Source organism: Anopheles stephensi, chromosome 3 (assembly GCF_013141755.1).
Source record: "Anopheles stephensi strain Indian chromosome 3, UCI_ANSTEP_V1.0, whole genome shotgun sequence".
Classification (NCBI taxonomy): Eukaryota; Metazoa; Arthropoda; class Insecta; order Diptera; family Culicidae; genus Anopheles; species Anopheles stephensi.
The window spans coordinates 87131292-87150591 of record NC_050203.1 but is presented as its reverse complement, the minus strand read 5'-3'; the positions used below and the strand labels follow the sequence as shown (position 1 = coordinate 87150591).

General features: G+C 45.9%; 1 protein-coding gene across 1 annotated transcript in view; it reads right to left on the bottom strand.

Moving 5' to 3' along the window:
* LOC118514036 (LIM domain transcription factor LMO4.1) overlaps nt 1–19081 on the bottom strand; it is a 169093-nt gene extending 150012 nt beyond the window's left edge. The window contains exons 1-2 of the mRNA XM_036060513.1: nt 18937–19081; nt 17298–17371 (exon numbers count right to left, since the gene is read on the bottom strand). The gene's annotated coding sequence lies outside the window, so the exon portion shown is untranslated. The remainder of the gene's footprint in view (nt 1–17297; nt 17372–18936) is intronic.
* Between the last annotated feature and the right edge of the window lie 219 nt (nt 19082–19300).

The following is a 19300-nucleotide window of genomic DNA, read 5'->3' as shown; positions in this document are numbered from 1 at the left end:
GTCTATTCAAGCAGAAGTCTTGTAAGCGACTCTTATGTTTTTGACTATTTGGAGGTATCAAAGTCTCCTTGAAATATTTCTTTCTCACCCCTTAATAACCTCACCAGATATACTCTTTGCTACATCGAACATCGAAATGAACTATAATGGTTCGTTTACGATGTTAAATCGCCATAGTCCATTCCACGGTCCCATCCATCATTCCGAACGCACTCACACGCACCGCCGTTGTTGGCCGGGATACATCAAAACAAAGTGTCGACCTACATCTAATTTGCATTACTGCTCCATTCCAATCTCCTACAGTCACCACCTCGTTCCGATTCGCCGACATTAGCTAATTTACCATCACTTCCATCATCTACTTATGTCTTCTTTACCGTCTCAGAAACGCACCGCAAACGTGCGTTCGGCAGCAGCCGGGTCAGGGAACGGAGAAACCACCCCGTGCCGGGGGTGGTAAAATGGATTAATCTTATGTCTTTTTCTTCCCTCCCGTTCGCGCATATTCGCACTCTCCACAAACGGCACGCAATGACCGCGACCGGTAACGGTATCTTTACGACATTCGATTAGCCACTAAAAAGTATCCATTTATTAAATATCAAAGCCCATGTTCGGATGCTTTTAGCGTGACCGACTTAATAGAAATTGACACATCTATCGTGCACGAGCAGCCAACCAATTTCGATGGTCGAATGGTAGGTAACGTGTCGCTCGCTTTTAAAACAAAGCCGCGAGTGAAGCGTCCGGGCGAGTAAAATATGTTTATTTTTAAGAAGAATCGCGCTACTCTCGGCCCTATGTGGACATTGCTGCTGTGTGCTTAAGCGAGAGATTATGTGTTTGTGATTTATAGACATCGAGTGATCGGGCTCTGCTCCGACCAGGGAATGATTTTCCCGAAATTGATTTATTTGGAAAGATCACAGCACCGCACAGCCGTGCCGTCACTACTTTCTGAGAATGAAAATCGAAAACAAAAAATCTTTCACTAGACGCGAGATCGGGACAGCGAGACCTACCCATTCAGCCGCAAATATTCAAATAAACAGTTTTATTTCCTTCCTCGACACGGTGATGCTGATAGCGCTCGGGAAGACACATCTGTTCGGGCTACGGGGCTCTTGGTCGCTTGGCGGTGGCGGTCCTCCGTTTGAAGGTTTAAGACGTTTATTTTTGTAATTCCTTCGAATCCATCTCGTACCTCGCGAGGAACATCCGAAGATTTAAACGGAGTCCAGCAAAACCCCAATTCCATATCGCGCAGTAAACGCAGTCGGATGAGGGAAAGTCTCACCCTGGAACTTCCTGGGAAGTTCAAAATCGAAATAAATTACTTTTAAATCTGTTACGCGGTTCAAACTTTAGCCTCCATGGAAGTTGGGGTTTTTGGAGTACGATTACCGACTCCAGTACGCCAGTCTCGAGGTGCGTTACGACAAGGGTTAGTGCAGAAAATTCGATAGTGTTAAATTTCACGTCCAATGATTAATGGAGCCAGCCTTGACTTCTCGATCTTGCGCTGCCTCCGGCCCAAGTCCCACTCTTCAACCCTGTTGATTGACCATCTTCAGCCAGGTGGAACGGGGGAACCTGCGAAGGAGTTTCAGAACTGAAGGAAAATAATAATGATCCCACCTAGTTCCGCTCACCCGGCTTCCCACCGCCCGAACATCCTGCTGCCTTGTGCATCAAAACAATTCCGAAAACTAACGAGAAATTCCAACCTCCAAGCATGCGTGCCTTGGTGGGTTCACCACAAACCACCACCAACCGACCGGCCGACCGACCGACCGACCGGCCGGCACACACCAAACGAAGACCCAGAAGAATCGGAAATTTGATTAGCCCTCGTAACTAATCAATGTCAGAATCGATTTTGATTAATTACTGTCAAAGCCCACAGGTGAGTTCGAGAACTGGAGGGTTGGTGGGCCCAAATTAAACTCAGGCCACGCAGCAGCAACAGCAGCAAATCAGCTCCCACCAGCCAAACACCCCGACAGAAAAAAAAAAACAAAACCCCCCCGAAAAAGCTCCCCCTTTACTGACTTGCCTTTTGATCAGTATTTCGCTTCTTTCCGCCTGCCAGGAAGCAGCACAACGATCATTCACTCCCCGAGACTATCGAGACGCGCCGAGAAAAACGTGGAGAGAGGTCGGGGGACTTTTGGATCCGGAAAGCCTTTCCAATCCAGCTCCATTTCTTCCAACGCCCGCCCGCCGCCCAATCGTGGTCGATATCTTAACCGGATCAAATTAAGTGTTCCTCAAAAAAATGTTCCACCGAAAAACAAGGCCGGGCAGCAGGAGGATGGCCACCGAGCGGAGGGGTCCAAAACAGACAGCATGGAAATTCGAACCGGTTTATGGTCAATGTTGCTCCGGGTCCGGTACACACGGACAGACGCGGCAACAACACATCAGCGGGCAATGATTGGCAGCTGCTATTTACGCCCGGGCAGCGTGTCAGAAAATCAAAGCTTCCCGTTTCATGACATCACAGTACGAGAACTTTTTTCTTTTTGTTTTTGTTGGAGTTTTTGTTTTGGAGAACCCGAACATGGCGACCGAGAACCTGGTAGTTTGGCGGGTTTCTAAAAGCGAATGAAACAATGAAACTTCCCACCAACATCAGTGCCGGGTTGGAGAGCAAACGGTAAATTTTGTATAATAAAACACGGCAATGATTTTTATCTTCCAATTACAACTGCATTCCTGGACAGGGGCGGTGGATGGCTGGCCCACCAGAAAGTGTGACAAAGCGTTAAGAGGCGTATGATTAATTTCCAAGGCGAGCTGGTCTGCTCGGGGTCTTACGACTGTACATGGCTAAACAAACACTTTAACTACGGTGACATTTGGTAGGCATGGTTTAGACTCTGGTTTTACGAGGCTTTGCGCTAGAAGCTTCCCTAACCCTAGGAACCGAAAGGGCATGGATTCATAAAAAGCAGCTTTATGCAACTGACTTTAAATAGTAATATTTTTATGACCACCGGACCTGAGTTATGAAGCGAGGTGGCCTTCTTTTCCGAGTGTTATGATCTTGTGCTCCACGAAATTAGGTTCATATTTGTCATTGTGTTTATTAGGTTAACGAGACATTAGTCTTCTTAGTCCATTTTCTGTAAGACCTCCTCCAGTCCATTGCTAGTAGACCTTGTTCACAAGATGAAGGTAGAATATCTAATACAACCGTATTAGCCGTATTAGATGAGCAGATGTTTAGAAAACCATATAAACTATAAGTTTTCTCTCGAAGTTGGCATTGTATTTAGAATCCATCAGACTCCCTCTCCCTAGTCTCTAGTAGATTTTAATCCATTTAAATTTGAGCCATTAAACATGTGATTAAATTATTTAAAAAAATATCATTTAGAGTACTACACTTAATCGAGTTGATGACACACGACAGAACCTGAGCTCCTGTTACGGCTAGACCTTTTCTCCGTACGCCCGACTGACTATGCAGCTAAGTCAAGACAGCTGAAAATGACAGACTAAGGCCTATTTAGGATCTAAGCGTTATTAAGTTTACTTTAAATATTACATAAGTATATCGTACAGTGGGTGCCACATCTCTTTGTCAGATTCTTCAGGAAATATAGAAGGGAAACTTGCCTACAATCTTGGTCCACCAACTCAAACCTTACTTTAACTAAATAATCATCAACTTCTCTTCTACGTTTCCTTCTGGCTCACATTTTCTCATCGTCTTGCTCATTTCTTCTTAGATTGGTATAAATATTTTCCTCTCATTTCCAAACCTTTTTTTGTTCACTCGATCTACTAAATACGATCGAAAGTAAACCATTGCCGGATTGACGAAAAAGCAAAACTATACGCAAAAAAAGTTGGTGGCGCTCACAATCGCCAAAAGGTAAAGGGCGTTCATTACACCACCAGCAAACCTGGCTAATTAACCATTTTCGCAAAGGGAAACAACAAGCTTCGAACAAAAAAATGCAACACACACACAGTTCGCCCCCCCGCGAAACAGAAACAGATATTAATTAACTTAATTACGTTTTTATCAGGTACGCATACAGACAAACCGACACACAAAAAAAGGAAAACGCATTCCACGTTGCAGTTTCCATTGCCGTGCCTTGCAGCCGGCTAAACAAAGACACAAGCGCTACTCGTTGGTTTGGAGCTCTGGTGCAATGGTTTGCAAACCGAAGAAACCATTCACCGTGGAAGATCGATTGTCCGCTCGGCCCTTCTTCCTGTCACTCTTCACCCTCCCTCCCTCCCTGTCTCACCCTCTCGCTAGTTTAGAAGAGAAGAATATTTATACTCGAAATATGCAAAAAACAACCACACTCTACTGCCACGGCGGTGCTTAGGGAACGCGGGCGATTCGAACGTACGAACGAAACGCCACCCAGAGGAGATTTTTATCGACGAATTGAAAAATGGTACTCCGTTTTCCGGGCCCGACCGTTCGAGAGGTGACCGACAGAAAACCGGGAACCAGGAGGGTAGAAACTCATTACTGCGTTAAGCCGCTCGGAGGGAAGATATTCTTCGCGCTTTCCTCGTTAACTACAATGCACTCGGTTTCTTGGTGTCTGTTGGTGTAGTTGCGATTTTTCCTAACGTAATTAAATTTAACCCCCCCCAGCCCCCCCACCTTCATCCGAATCCCACCGAGTGCCACCCCCGCTAATTATGTTCGGTCTTTGTTGTCTGGTCTGGTTGGCTACCGAAAAAGGACGGTCCCCGTACTGTTGGAGCCACGGCAAACATAGGCAGGCAGGGCAAGAAGAGGAGGATAGAACGCGTAGTTGTTGTTTTGCTGCTGCTTTCAATGAATAATCAAATTGCGATAGCATCGCACTGTCAGCACTACAACACACCAAGATGTTTGTTCGATAAAGGAAAGGCGAAAATTTTAATTACATTATACATCGGCCGTTTTCCTTTTCATTAAATTATATAAAATAGCGAAAATCCCATTATCATTGCAACGAAACAGTGGCTCACAGCTCGCCCGGGCATGAACAAAAGCTGGACACGAACAGGGGCACTTGGAATGGGAAGTGAGTAAAGCAAGCCGCTAAGCGCATCTTCACCGGCAACGTCGGTCTCTGGTGCGTGCGTGCTCATCAAATCAATGTTTATTCATAAACCATCAATCACAACGCCACAGAAAGCAATGTGGCCGGAGTGGGCGAAGAGAATTAAAAAAAAGTATTATAAAATCGCTTAACGCATTCAAACTGCTCTCCATCTCATCAAAGTAAGACAAGCGCGGAAAATGATGCACCACTTCTAATCACTTTTACACGTTCCCATTTCGGTGAATGCCATTTCGAAGCTGGCCACAGGGGAAAAACACGAGGAAAAACTGACTAGTGTAGAGCACTAGAGAGGCAAACCTTCGAACGATTAATTCTTGATTATAGTTTCTTCATGGAAAATGTTTCTCAACGTTCCATAGCTAATGTGGGATGATTATGGTTTGTGTGCTTCCTCTTTGAAATGAAAAATCTGTAAAATTATTAAATTATGACAGCTATTTAATTAAAAACCATAAATAGATTATTCATAAAAAAAACCTTTAAATAAATAAGTCTTTTGTAAGTCAGAAGGAGCAATAATTCAACAAAATACTGCTGAGTTTAATCTAGGTTTAAGAGCTAGTGTTTGACAACGAAAAACTCCAAGCCAATTAATTAATACGGACTAAGTACCAAACATGAAACCCCTGTCACACAAAAAAAACTACCTCATTTTACTTTCCAACTAGCTAGAGGCACAACAGCTCTAATCTCAATGTTTGTTCCAGAACGTTGCCGGAATCTTATCAATCGCGTTCCCTATAGCATTCCCTGCGGATGTGTGACCATTACACGCATGCTGGCTTTCAACCTTTCTAGAAACCTTTCTCTCTTTCTCTCTCCGTTGCATTTTTTTCCCCTCAAAACGGTGTCCCTTTTCCCGAACCAAGGGTGCATTTGTCACGCTTCATGGATTAATCATACATGCAATTAACTAATTATGGACAACAAATCTCGTCGCTCGGTGCGCTGTCACTGATGCAGCCCGCTTCTGTCACTCCGCAGACGAGACGTGATCTGTAAGTGACGTGCAGAATGCGGGGATGAAAATGCTAGATTTCGGCAGGAACAAAAGACTGCGGTCGGTATGTGATCCAGGACCTAGAGGCAGAGTCCAGCAAATCTAGGCAATTGTAGGACAGAATTGCTAAAGCGGTGGTTGGCCCTTCCCTGGTGATGATGAAACAGTGAATGACGTAGGAATTTAAGCGTTACACGAGATATTGCCAGTAATTCCAAAATATATTTTAGTTTTTTCTAACCCTGAAGACGTAGATTTTTCTTAATAAGTTGAAAAAAGTAGTAGAAAATTTTAATTACAATAAAAATCTCACAGACCATGAGCACACGGTTTTGTTACTCACTGTTACCCCGATGCCCACGATGTACAGCCGAGAGCATCCAATTTTTCAACCAGCTCAGAAAGGTAAATCACCCTTGACGCCACCATCAAACGGCAAAGGTATTCCCGACCCAAACCCAACTCGCAGATGCCACCGGGGAAAAACTCGAACAGGGCGAGGGTACGATCCGTGAACATCAAACGGCCATGGTGACCGAGCTCTAACAACTCAAAACAGCTGCTTCTCATTTTTCAACCCCTCACGCAACGCAAGAGCACGCAACTAACCTGGGAGCTGTGTCAGAAACTCGGGTTCCCCTTACACAGCAGGCAGTTGGTCGAAACACCGAAATTCTGCCATCCCCTGTGAATCATTTCCCCTCCAACAGAACAAAATCAATGTTCAACACCGAGGGAAAAAAACTTATCGCCCAAAGTCTGTGTGAGCGTGTTCGTGTGTGTGTGTGTGTGTGTGTGTGTGTGTGTGTAATGTTGCGAATGATTCCAGCTGAATTCCAGTGCTGAACTGACCTTAATCGACACATCGAGATGTATTCCTTGCATCGCGTGCCACCGTGTGTGTATGAGTTGATGAACCCAGCTCCCAAGTCCCTGAGCATATGTGACCTGGGCGGAACGAATGGCCGTTGCCGGACGACAACAGATTGGCTAACATGCACCAAGAACTTCCGGGCAAAAAGTGACCGGATGGACACTCACACAGTGCAAAGTAAATTAAGAAAAGTTTGGGTTGTTTTTAAATTGATTTCTGCTTACTGGAGGACACACACTTGGTCCACGGGGTTGATATGACAGAAGGTGTTGACAGGCGTGTTGTAAATGCTGTACACAGCACTCAGGAGGACAACACCGTATGACTCTTGATTCGATTTGGAGCCGAACTTACTTAAATCTCACTTTAGCCCGAAAGTCTTGCAAATAAAGGAAGACTGAGGACTGCATTCATAGATGAAGTAATCGCCATTATCAAACTGGATCGGATTTAAATTAAGCAAGGCAAACAAGAGTCCTCGCTGATTGTCAACGAAAATAGCTGCTTAAGAAGAAAAAAGGACAAAGACTCTTAATTAATGTTTCGTCTTTGATAGTAGGACAAACGAGACAAACGTGATTAAGACTTCGATTGAACTTTGCAACCCTCTGACACCTCGTCATCATCGGTTGGTCATGCTCGCGAATTCGATTACTTCTATCAAAAACATGTAAATTTGCCCCGAACGAAGCGATTGAGACTTGCAATAGCTTTTGATAAGGTGAATGAACTTTTTTTCCAAAGGGAGATCAACTCCGAGGATGAAGTTACAGATGTTTCTTTCTATTCACTTGCTCTAAATCACTCCAGACTGCGTGTGATTTATGGCTGGAGGTACCGAGAAAGGAACGCCACGAATCCATTTTCGTAATTCGCTCATAAAATAATCAATCCCAACGTTTTAGGGAACCTTCGTCAAACTGCTTTTCACTTTAAACCCACATTTTTTTTCTTCGTCCAAACCCTTTACGCTTGCATTTGACACGAATGTAATTTCCAAAAAAAGGTCTTTCTGAAAACAAAAATCAATCCAACTATCTATTCTTGCGAACAACGAACATAACGCTGCGAGCGAAATGAAACGAAAGCGATCGAACCAAGCACGCCCGACTGCCTGCCTGCCTGCCTGCCTGGCTGGTCAGGTCTGGTCTCGTTTGTTAGAGTCGTCGGTTGCCAAAGTACACGAACGAAAAAACGGGGGAAGAAAAATAACATGATACTAATTAATTATCCTCTATAAAACATAAATTTAATTAATCTACTAAATACCTTGCCTCGCACCTCGCACCGGGCAACCATCGGTGGTCCTTCGCCAGATCCTTTTTGTCTTTCTCTCTCACACTTCGCAATGCCTTTTCTTCGCAACTCTGTCTTCGTCTTTCGGGAGCGAGATAACGCTCAGCCCTAGCCCTATCTCCAGCCAACAGAACCTGAAAACCTGAGACCTCTTCGGTCGGCGATTGTCGGGCGGTCGGTCAATTCGCGCGAGCTACCGGTTTTAAGTGTCCGTCGTCCACCGTCCTGAGAACGACCAAACGACCATCCTTCATTCTGCCTTGGGCAGCACACGACGGATCCATTTTCCGAGCTAAAGTAACAATGCTGGCTGCCCGAGTCGGAACGAGCCTTGCCGAGATAGTGTGAAGCTGAGCGGGGTTTTCTCCTATCGTTAGCCTGGCGCACTCCGAACGATACGATACTCCGTTCCGTTCGCTGTCTCCCGCTGGCTGCCCGTTCCGGTGTGTATCCTGGAACGTAACACCTCGGAGGCAAGTTGGCAGAAGAAAAATTAAATCTGCTCCTTAAGGTGACGACGATGGTGCTGCTAACCTGCTTCTCCTCGAGCGAACGAGACCTGGCCTGCTGCTGAGGCGAAATTTATGAAGCGTGCCGGCTTGCTTAAAAGGACGTGAAGAAAGCCTTACAGTGCGGAACCGGCTGACTCCCGGACCACGAACCGGGTGGTGGATGCAAATTATTGAAAGCTTCAACAGTCGGTTCCGACCGAACCGACGAAAACCGTGTTATTGCAGCGGCAGCGCAGAAAGCAAACCGAAAGTTCGCGATCTGGTGTATTAATTACGCAAGCAGTGAACCAGGTGGACGCCTATCAGCCGGACACTGGAGCTAGCTGCCGGCCGGACGGACGGTTTGTGCCGGGTTCTAATTAATAAAACTGTTTCTAGTTTTATAGTCCTGCTTGATATTAATGCGCCAAATGATCGGTCGATGCCGGCGGGAAAACTTGTTTTTGTGCTTGAAACTTATCACCGGAAACATAAACATCGCGCTCGATGCATATTTGCGCCTAATGAAGTGTTTAACTGATCGAATTTAAATGGGATATTTAATGCAATTTTCTTTGGAGTTCTTTTGAAGCCTCTGTATTATAATTTTTAGTATAAATCAAAACCATTAATACTTTAGGCTACTCGCTTCACAACCCTCACCGCAAATCGTATGCAAAAACGCGCTATTTTCTACAACCCTCTACAACAAAACATTGCTACGGTTAACGCCATAAAGTGGCTTAGTGTAAAAATTAATCATTTCATGTTAACTTTCCATCCCCCAACCAACCTTACCCTCCCCTTCCTCCCTCACAAACCTAAAAAAATCCACTCACCCCAACTTCGTACTTGTTTGATATCTTTTTAATTAGAATTAATTCACCCTCCAACTGGCATCGAGAAGCTAGCTAGCGAGAGAGAGAGAGAGAGAGGGGGGGGGGGGAGAAAGAGAGAGAGAGAGAGAGAGAAACAGACACAAAGGAAAAACACCCCGGAACGAAACAAAACCACCCACCCACCCAGAAGGCAAATTCTTCTTCCTCTTCTTCACCTCACCCCCCGTCACACGCAAGTCGCGTTCGGAATGATTAATGGATCAACGCTGTTTGATTAGCTTATCTTGGGCTAGGCGTTTGCCAAAGGCGGTCTCTCTCCCTCTCACCCTCCCTCGATGCGCCTTATGGACCTTCAAAGTTCGCCCTTCCCAAGTGTGCGTTTATGGTCGGTTTTTTTGTTTCACCTTCTTGTCTTTCTCTCGGTTTGATTAATTTGAGTAGATTTTTTCACTCCTTACTTTAAATACTTCTGGATTGGGTATTTTGTTGCACGGTTTTTTTTTTATTCTCCTGTTGGTTGTTGCCCTTAATACATTTATTACTCTTTTTTTTCGAGGGAGTAATCTCTTTCTTATTTCCATCCGCGTCCATCCGTAGGGCTTCATTAAAATCGTCTTAAAAACACGGTGCGGTGCGATGCGCTGAACCATACGATCCGGGGTTCGGTTCGGTATTAATTGTTAGGTCAAGGGTGAAATTTGAACGTTGAGCTTGAAGGGGGGCTGTGGGGAGGGAGGGAGGGGGTCGAATTTTCACGCCATGCTCGAATGAAAAATTACTGACCGACAAATTGCGATCGATGCAGTTTGCCAGCTTTATGGAGATGCAATATTTAAATTAAAGTTTGCTTCTTACTTCCTGGAGATCGTCTTTATAGGCACTCCTTCTTCAACGGAGTCTTAAGTTGGCTGTGCCTTAAAGCTTCTTCCCAGGAGCGAGCTACTATCAAAGAACAACACTCAACTCACAAAACAAACGACACCAACGACAAACCGTTACACCACGGCACGGCAGGAAATGGAAACCATTCTCAGCCAGCGATGCCCACCCTTAAACTCACCCCAAGAGCGTCCAAGCCCTTCGTGTGCCAAGCCATGCCCATTCCACCGCGCTACGTGTTGACTGAGGATATTTGTACGTAATTTATTATAACTCTTATCAAAATTAATTAAACTAATTTATCGCTGGAAATTAATTTTTCTACCGAACGCGAGTCGGAAACCATCAGCCGTACGAAACGACGGTGGTTCCCGAGAGCAGCCGAAGGATAACACACTACCTCTACCATCAACTGTCCCAAAAAACTGTCCCCGATTGGAGGAAGTTGAGGTGCCTGGAGTGCTTATACCATTCGCGTTGTAAATCGGTGCCAAACACGAGCAGAGAGAGAGAGACGACCGCGCACGGGACTAGGTGCAAATGGAACATTCATTTCCGTATTTATTTACTCTAACGATGGAACATTAACGAGACGCCATTTCTGTCATCGCCCATATAAAACCAGATTGTGGCCAGAAAAACAAAACACTCGTAATAACGAAATTGATAAATGGCCTGCGACTTTCAGGAGGCTGCAATTAAACGATGGCTGAAGTGAGCATCAATCATCCGAATTTCTTCACTTTTGGAGGCACAGTTTACATTAAAATAGACAGGCATTCGGAGCTAGTTCCGAGAAAACGTAACTGCCCCGTCGAAATAATCAAATCAAACCCTTGCATCACGATTAGATTAAAGTGTTGAGAAACCGGTGCCGTTCCATACACTGTTCCGGCCTTCGCCTGAAGCTGTTATCTTCTTCCAAGGGCGAGGGATTAAGATTAGCTGCCGTGAGCCTCCAGTGCTCCAGATATGGCCCGGTAGGTCATTCGGGGTATTACATTTGATTGGAAATCGAGATTGTGTAATTACTTCCTCGGCTGGGCAGCGGCGCAGGCAGAGACTCGCCGCTCAGTAATAAAATCACCTCCACAACAGACTCATTGCTGAGTGGTCGTAAAAATATCCAGTGAACGATCGCTTACGCTTGCATTAAATATGCAAACACAAATATATCGCTTGGCACACCGACAACGACGACGATGATGATGATGATGATGATATACTGTGGCTAAGGAAGGGAATCGCAACAGCAGGTCCCAGTTTTTAGTTCAGCTTTGTAAGAAAGACATTAATTATGTTTTATTTAACTGTTTACTTGGGCATTCTTTTTTCGACAGATGGGACTCTGAAAGTTTGAAGTTTGTTTACTCAATGGCTAGAAAATCCGGTCGACAATAAATCAATTTCAAGCTCAGTAAACAAGCGCCAATAACAAATCTGCATACGACAATATCAATCCATTAAAAACTTCTTACCTGCGTGAAATTAATTCTACCACCCGAACATTTTGTTTGGACCGTGATTGCTTTAGTTAGATGCTCCAGTGTTTGTTGGTAATCAAAAATATTTAAAAAAAAAACGCGATCACACAAGAGAACCCTCTTGGTTGAGGTGTGTCCACCTTTTCCAAACAAACACGGAAACGCGGAAGCATTCTCTCCGCGCCCGAACCGTCGAGTCGCGCGCGCGCGTGTAGGCACGTCCATGGCGTACGCTCGTCCTCCCACCGAACGATGGCCCGAACGATGAGCAATAATTATCGTAATTATAGTGTTTAGCCGGACGGTTGCTTTGCGTACACAATTAACAGATGTTTGTCTATTTGCTGTCTCGCCTTCCGGGGCATGGTCCGAAGTTTGTTGTTGCCGGAGCACGCAACCCGGTTCACAACAGCCGAACTCCACTCCACTGTGGCAAATCACACACAATCGCGCCCGGTGGTGCTTAATGTGCCGGTCAATAATTCACCTAGGCGGAAAAAGGCGATATGTCGTGCTGTATGTCCAGCCTCGGTCTCGGTGGACAGGTCGGTTTGGACGATGGACGACAGTTGCGGTTTTTCTAAGCCCGTCACTGTCACTCATCGGTTCGATTTTGGGGAGGAATCTCGTGCGGTTTAGCGAGATGCTGTAGGGTTCCCTTTTCGACCACAAATATCGCGAAATTATATCGCTGCGTTAATGGAGGTCGGTTTCGGGATCAATCGATGCTGGTAACAGGTAAAACAAGGGTTAAACATCCGCAGAGGTTTTGCTCAGTCATTATATAGGGAAATAAGCGCGTGAGATGAGAGAGCGATCTTATGGCTTTGTGGTTAAGCATTTGACCTAAAACACTGAGCCATCAGCAGAACGACACTCGACTCAACTGACCTCCGTTCTCTTCTTAATCTGGCGAATGAAGACTAGAAAAATGTCAACTCTAAGTTAAGCTCAATCAGCTCAATCCAACCAAAAACACATTGATTTGACTGAATGGTTTAATTCTCTCTTCCTCTCTCTATTTGTTTTCTTCTGCAAAATCGAACATAACTGGGGACAATTTAAAAAACACCTGGCTTCTGATGGTTGCCCATTCAACTCTCTTCGTCCCCTAAACAGAAGTAACGGCGGGAAATGATTTATTCCGCACCCAACCGGAACTTCCGCTCATGATACGCATGATTGATTGTTGCCAATTGTGTATTCTACCCGACACCAACACATGCAGGGGACGATCGTATCTACATCACCAGCAGGTAGGCAAACCTTATACACACAAACTACACAATTGAGTTGAACCTGTCCCGCCGGAAAAAGCGGGCCTTTTTTTCACCTTCAAATCGCTACATAATTTATGGACAAATTGTTCTCTCTGTACTCCTGTGTCTTGTCTTCCTTCTGCAGTGGTTAAATACGCTGCATCATGATATGCCGGTTGGCATCGTGCCTCTTCTGCCATCCGTGTGACATTCGCGAAGATTCGTACAGCTATTCTCGGCCACACACTTGCACTCATCGTCGTGTAAGTGCTGCGACTGAACAGTGATGAGTGGATTATTATTTTTAGGATAAGATGCTCCTCAACAACCCCGAATACCTGATTACACGCATCCGCGAAGACGGTAACAGATCCGGAACGATCTGCTAGATCGACTGGAGATTGACCGTTACTCGCCGTATTCGTCTAAACCAAAGTCAAGGTAGCTCACTGCTCACGGGAAAAACGAAAAGCAACACCTCAACAAGTTCGAATAAACGACACTAAATAATCAACAGCTGATCAGACGGTTGCATTAAAATTTACGATTTCATAACAGACCGGGCAGGAAGTCAGTATGTCACGCGAGCCAAAACACACATCGCACACAGGTTCCATTATCGTAAATATAGAGTTTTCCTTCCAACTTATCCAACTCATCCATCTCATTTCACTGCAGCTGGAACTGGTTCAGAATGATTTGTGGTCGTGGAGCTGCACAGCCGGTGGTGGGTGGACACATTCGGCCCGTGTTCAGACACCATCGCGCCGACCAAAGATATCCACACGTTAAGACGTTGATTAACTAGGGTCCCCGAGTCCAACTCATCTACCGATGAGTCGGTGTACAAGGCAAGTGGAAGCTCTTCCGCGCGTCTTCCTGTCCCAACGATACTTCCTCGCCGATGCGAGATCTTGTGAGATAAAAATATGACTTCATCGCGAACGGAACTGACCAGCATCACACACGCACCACCCACCAGCCCTCCGACGCGACATACAGACGACACCCGGCCGAAGACGTTGGACCGATTTACCGACCACTATATTTAGGATGAAAAATGGCGATTCCCTTCAAAAATCGCATCCAACTGGGAGAGGCGGTGGACGTCGCCCGCGCCCAGGGAACCACGGCTAGCAAGAGAACCGAACCCGTGTTTCTATAAATAAAGCAAACGGGCGGGTACGCGTCCGTCTCTCAGTTATTATTTGCGCTTATTATTGGGGCGGACAGCTGGGCGCTGGGTGGATATGCATCTCTTGCCGTTTACCCGACAAGATTTATTATTGTCCAGCACAAACCTGGGGGGTTGTCCTCAACTCCCGGACGGTCCCCATCGATGCGTGATGATGGATTTTTGTTTACCACCCTTCCGACCTTCGGTGGATCTTCGCAATTGAGATTGCAAACGTCACTGAAGGGGTGATCGGTGATTTCGGAGACTTTTTGTGCAATAAAATCCACCGAACAAAAACTTTGCCCAATCCAGAAAAGCATAACCATCCGGAAGATGGAAGAAAAATTGGGGGGGGAGAAAAAGGCCATAAAAGTGACCAACTCCCCCCCATTCGGTTGGATGCATTTGATGTTGGCGACCTGGTGGACTAGTGACTGTGGGACTAGCCAGGGCCAGGAAGGAAGCACCGAACGGATTGGCCCCATTTCATAACGCGAATGGAAGTCATAATCGTAAAAATAGACCATTTCGTCGCCCTCGGGGATGGTCCGGACGGGTTTTTGCACTTCTAATGCTGTCGGACAACAACACGCCGCCCAAGACAATCATCATCATCATCGTCGTGGTCGTGGTGTCGGTAGTTGTCGGCGTCTGTGTCAAGGGCTGCACCGCACATCTGGAGTGCAGATTGGAGAACATTCTGTTGGATGCAATCGTTTTCTTCTTCGATTTACAGCTCGAGACGATTTTTGGTTCTACGTGTTGAAGTTATCTGATAAATGTATCAAATCTTTAACTAGAACGCTGATATGCCTTTTATCCCCAAAATTCTATATCTAGGGATACTTCAGGAAACCCGCAAAGCTGAGATTGTGTAAGCAATATTGAACTATACTAAACCGATTTTGCTCTCCTCCACAAGTCCAAATATCAATTCTCCACTAATTCAGTTTAGCGACACGAGTTTTGGGGGGCAAAGAAACACAAGAGAACCATTATTACACGTACACGTTTCATGTCGTTCGGCACAGCGTCCACGATCGTGTACGGTGTACAAATGCTCCACACAATCTTTCCTCTAGAACTTCGACACGAGGACATCGAATGTCCTTTCCGGGCTTCGAAACGGCCCCGAAAGGACCAAAAAACATTCCGATTAAAGTTTTTCTCCAACGCTCTCCGTTTCCTAGTTCCGTTTGGTCCATTCGAGGTCGCGTGCACCGAAAACGAACGGTCCAATCTTGTACACGAGATGCCTGGCTACGATAAACCACTTAAACTGCAATTTTGGCCCGCGACGGCTAGCTCACTCTCCGAGCCCGAGCGACACGATAACTTTCGCTGCATTGTCAGGATAATCAGATCAGACCCGCAAACTGCCATCAATTGTTTCTCAATTTTCGCCACCTCCTCGCGGAGAGCTAGTCGATGGCCCGATGTGAATCCTTTTCGGTGATCGTGTGAAGTTTAAGCGAGTTCACAGTTTTTCTTCCTCAAGGCTATGAGTATCATTCATTCGTTCATTCGATAAGCTTTCTTTTCGCAATTTTCTGTGATTTTTCCACAATATCTGAGGACCAACGACAACTTCCGACTTTTTCAGGACACATGCGAAACTCAAAATGATGACTATTATAGACTCGTCTGTGTATCTTGAAAGATCATAAAATCAGAATATTGAATAAAATTTAATATTTACAGGAAAACTCACGACACTTCCCTCCGTGACACGCGAATCACGCATCAGAGCATTATAGGACTTTTGCCCAAAAACCCCGTTTTGAGGTGAAGGAAAACTCAAACGAAAGCAACACATGAAAGTCTGTGTCCCACAGGCATCCAACCCGACCTTCTGGACGACCTGTCTCCCTGTTTATCGCGTGTATTTTTGGGGTCGAATTACCCAACCATAGAAAGGACATCCCCCCCCGCATTTTGTACCGGCGTTTTGCATTGGCAGAATCGTAAGAACGACATCGAAATTCAAACCGTGCTTAAAGAGGCAACCTCAAAAAAAAACTCAAACACACTCACACGCACAGTGATTTGCGGACATAAACGCGCCGGCAAACGTTTGCTCGCGATCAGAACGCTAAGACACGCACGCCACGGTCCGGCGTCTTGAGACTCGGGTTTGAAAGAGGGAGGAGTAGGAGAGCCAGGTCCTCCTCGTACCACCCCCCAGATCAGTCTGCTTGAGCTCGGATGGGAAAGAATCGACGTGACGGGCATGGCGCAACACAGGAATGCGTCGGTGTTTACCGACTCCACCTCACGCAACTACCTCCCCCAACAAACCCCCTTTACCATGCTCGCCCGTGACACTCGATATGCTGTCGGACGAATGCTTTGTGGTGTTTGGGGTTTTTTTTTTCGTTGTTGTTGATGTCCGTCGTCTTCTGCTTCTTATCTTTCTCTCTCTCTCCCTCTGCCTTGGTGTCTCTTTATACCGATGTGGTGGCATGTCATCGCGTCTCGCGGAAGCTAGAGTGTGTGTGTAATTATGAGGTGGGTGGTGGAAGATGGTGGGAGGGTGTGTTGTGGTCGAGGAAGGTCACAAAAAGTATGCACAACGGCGATCGGAACAGTTGAACGGGTTGAACGGGTCAACCGGGCACAAAGTAAGCCCTGTAGGAGAAGGTCCGATTGTTCACCTTTTTGGGGCATTTGGGCCATGATCATAACAACGACTTGCGACTCAATTTTTTGGGAAACCTTTTTTTAAGTCAGCTTTAAGGATATGGATGAAGGCCGAAGATCTCAGCATCATTGCGTGCCTAGACAGCTCCTCGACAACAGTATCGACATTTGTAGGCTTCCGCAACTTCAAGCTCAATTGAACATTCTCATTAAATACTTCACGTTCTCTTCAATTTTTCCCACAAATTTCAGACGACTTTCTTACCTGCATTCTCCACCGATTCACCATCAGTAATATGACACTTTCCCGGGTTTCTTGTCCGGTTCATCTGCCGACTCCTGTGAAATAAAAATTGAATTGTACCACTTATACTCAGCGCTTCCCAATAGTTTACCGAAATTTCTAACCACTATAATAAAACTAAACTGCAATAACATTCACTCGACGGGAGATCAGGAACAAGTAGAACAAATATAGAACCCGGTAAAGAACGGAAGAGACACACTGGAAGAAGAGGCCAAAGAGACAAAGAAACTGAATCAGAAGGGGAAAAAACGCAGCAAAGCAACCCGTGAAGAGATGATAAGAGCAATAAAAACAAGACTGAAGAAAAGCAAACCCCTGGAAGAATTTCTGGCGAAAAGCAGCGAGAGACACGCCGAGAGAAGAAAACAACAGCAACAACAAAAAACCTCCCGAAAGATGATCATGATCAGTGCAGCAACAGAATAAGAAGGGCAGAAGGTGGGAAGAATTTCGACCGCCGAAAATAAAATACTAGGGAGAAAAAAACGTCCAACAACATCAGCAACAGCAGGCCAAACAACGGTGAGAACAGCAACAACAGCAGCATCACCGCGCGGCACGACACACGAACGGAGATACCAAAACAAAAGGAAAAGGAAACGACGAAAACGGACCTTCGATCCAAGACGGCACTGAGCAGCGGCAGCAACAGCGTGGCAACGGAGAAAAAGGTGAACTCAGCCAAAGCGAAGGAACGGAGCAACAACAGTCAGAACTTCTTTGCGTGCTGAGTTGGGATTTTTCTTGTTCTTTTTTCTGCTTTTATTTTCTGCTTCCACCTTCTATTGCTTTCTCCTTTCGTCCTACAGTTTCCTAACACTTTTCGGTGTTGCCCTCTTTCTTCCCTTCTTTCGGGGGTTTCTTCTCCATTCCTTGATAAACGGCAGCGGATGCGATGTTGTTGGGCAGGAGGTATGGCTGGTGGCGGTGGCGATGGTGGTGGTATAGAGCGGTGCAGATTCTTTTGTGTGGTTTTTCTACCTCTTCTTCGGGTCTCGGGCTGCGTTCTTCTTTTGGCTGAGACTACACCAAAGGAACGCTGTGATGCCGACTACGACGACGACGACTCGCGCGTCGTACTGCCCCTGGACCAACCCGTCCCATAAACAAGTTGTGTGTCAAATGCCACCATTGCAATGAGGCAACGAAGCACCGGTATGACAGCTCAGAACCTGGACGCGGGTGGAAAGGTAACCCAGGAGGTCGGCCTGGGGAGACGGAGCCTGCCGAGCAATGGGTCAGTCTAAAGCGGAGGAATCGATGATGGATGAGGTGAAGAATAAAGTGGGACAAAAGGCATCCGCGAGGGACGAGCGAGCGGTGTTGTGCTCCGGTCCTGCTTTAGAGGGTCCCATGTGTGGAGGATGTGTGCCGGCACTGAGAGTCGTCAGGATGCTTGAAAGACGAAATCTCAGACTCCGGGACTGGGACCACAGGGCTGTGTAGGAGGAGATGTCAAATCGTAATCGAAGCCACCAGACAAACGTGCTCCAAAACCATCCAACATCCAAGCCACATCACACATCACCAAGGAAACGTAAATAATACAGAACGCACCAACCCCAACCAACCACTAGATCTAGTAAACGATGCTTACCTGTTGGAGGTTAAAGACGATCTAATCTGGGAAGCTGAGGAGTTAAAGACGATCTAACCTACATACACATTTCGATTTTATAATGATGCCAAAATTAACAAACAAACACTTTTACTAGATTCGCACGCACTTATACGATTTACGGACACTTGGAACACGCACTCTTCAGCACTCGTAACAGGGTAACTTGATGTTTTTTTTATTGGCTATTAGTTTTAAGTGTCTTTAACAAGATGCTATTTTTGGAGCGTCAATCGCTCGTCTATTCTGCCTATTTCTCTCCTCCAAAGTCGTGACCTTCAATGCATCAGCTGGTTCTTTCACGGTGCAGATTAACTTTCTGTTATCGAAATTCCAGACTCGG